Source organism: Cupressus sempervirens, chromosome 3, assembly GCF_028749045.1.
Source record: "Cupressus sempervirens isolate cs-2001-9-10 chromosome 3, ASM2874904v1, whole genome shotgun sequence".
Taxonomy (NCBI): domain Eukaryota; kingdom Viridiplantae; phylum Streptophyta; class Pinopsida; order Cupressales; family Cupressaceae; genus Cupressus; species Cupressus sempervirens.
In genome coordinates, this window is record NC_143120.1 from 936,237,823 (window position 1) to 936,239,797 (window position 1,975).

At 44.1% G+C, this 1,975-nt stretch overlaps 1 pseudogene across 1 annotated transcript; it reads left to right on the forward strand.

The window, feature by feature from the left end:
- The first annotated feature begins 610 nt into the window (after positions 1-610).
- Positions 611-1,594, forward strand: LOC149569834 (short-chain type dehydrogenase/reductase pseudogene; annotated as a pseudogene). The gene has a single exon (XR_016362815.1). The product of XR_016362815.1 is annotated as a short-chain type dehydrogenase/reductase pseudogene (transcript).
- The last annotated feature ends 381 nt before the right edge of the window (positions 1,595-1,975 follow it).

Genomic DNA, 1,975 nt, shown 5'->3' on the forward strand with positions numbered 1-1,975 from the left:
TTATTGTGCGGTCGTTTTACATTGCATAAACACAGAAGAGAATCGTAAAGAAAAATAATCAGAGCTCACATGAATCTTGAATCCTCAGTGCAGATGAAAACGTTGTCTTTGGCTCCCGATGAAAACACGGTCCCTAGCTGTCGATGAAAAACGCAGCCCAACAATCAGAAAATGAGTAGAAAGAACAAGAAAAAATCATAAAAACAGCATTCTTCCCGCTTCTTTCTATTCAGGAAGTTGGCGAAGTTGGTGGATCATTGATGGCGTCCAAATCCCCTTTGCAGCCGATCCTACGTCGATATTGATTTCTGAACGCGTCTGTCCTTGCTAAACGCGTATGTTCGACGGTTCTGGGGCGCGGGGTCACGTCGGATGAAGTGACGGGCAACGGACGGAATAGCGTTGAAACGACAGTGGAGAAGCGGGTGCAATATCGTGGCTGTTTAGACAGTGCGAGGAACATCCACTCTCTGATCATGATAGACTCTTTTTGAATAGACCAAAGACCCATTGACCTTTTACCAATTTTGACTAAACTACTCCCATTACTTCTTTTAAAATTATTTAAGGCTCCTCATATTGTTTTTTTAAAATAAGTTCATCCTCCTATATTGTACATTCAAACATAAAGATCCATTTGATTTCCATAGCCTTCTTTTATTAGAATAGTACAAATTCTCAGTATTTACTGGACGAGCAATATAATGGGCTACACTATATACTAGGCCAGGGGATTGGAAGGAAAATGACGACGAAACCCCTGGAGGGGCGGGTAGCCATCGTAACAGGCGCTTCTCGTGGCATTGGATCTGAAATCGCTCATCATCTGGCCGCTCTCGGCGCTAAAATCGTAATCAACTTCATCCGAAATAAAGATCAAGCAGAAGGAGTGGCGTCCGCCATTAACGAAGCTCAAGGTCAGGGCACGGCCATTGCAGTACAGGCAGACGTCTCAAAGCAAGAAGATGTTACTCAGCTATTCGACAAAGCGTTGGAAATCTTCGGCCGTGTTCACATTTTGGTAAACAATGCGGGCATAATCGATTCATCCTGCTCTTCCATAGCCGAATGCTCTCTTCAGCAGTGGGAGACGACTTTCAATGTGAACTGCAAAGGTCCCTTTTTGATGTGCAAGGAGGCCGCCAAGCGGATCGTGAAGGGCGGAGGCGGCCGGATTATAAACATTTCAGGAACCCTAGTGCAAACTCTGGTTCCAGGGTTTGGGGCTTACGTGGCTAGCAAGGCTGCCGTGGAGACATTTACGCAGATCTTGGCCAGGGAGCTCAGGGGAACCAAAATTACCGCTAATTGTGTAGCCCCTGGTCCTATTGCCACCGATATGTTTTACAGTGTGAGGAGCGAGGAGTCCGTGAAAGCCATTGCGGCGGCGCCTCCGCTGGAAAGGCTCGGAGAATGTAAAGATGTGGCTTCTGTAATAGGTTTCTTGGCCCGCGATGAAGGCGAGTGGATAAACGGCCAAATCCTCAGGGTTAATGGCGGTCTTGCCTGATATCTCATGTATCTGGATTTGTTCTTATTATTTTGGGGGCTTTTTTCTCTTTGGAATGCAAATTACGATTTGAAACCCTAATAATTTCGCTGCATTTTTATTCCCGTCTGTTGTCTCTGCAAAATTGTTAAAATAACGAAGTAAAAATGATGAAACTTGTAGTGATCAGCACTTGTCGACGAGCTCTTATTGGGAGCACACCAGCCGAGAATTGTCAGATGAACCGGCGTTCGCCGTGTATTTTCCTGTGAGGTATTTTTTTGTGTTTACCTCAATAGGGGAGAGGATCAAGTACTTGAACGGGTTCCAATGGCTGTGATAGAAATTGTGTACTTTATATCTACACTTGCTGACTTAATGTCTAATTTTTTTTTTTAACAACATTGCACCGATATTTGTGACTTTAAAGTTGTTAGTACAATGATGAATACCAAAAAATGAATGAAAATGTACCTTTTGATCTCA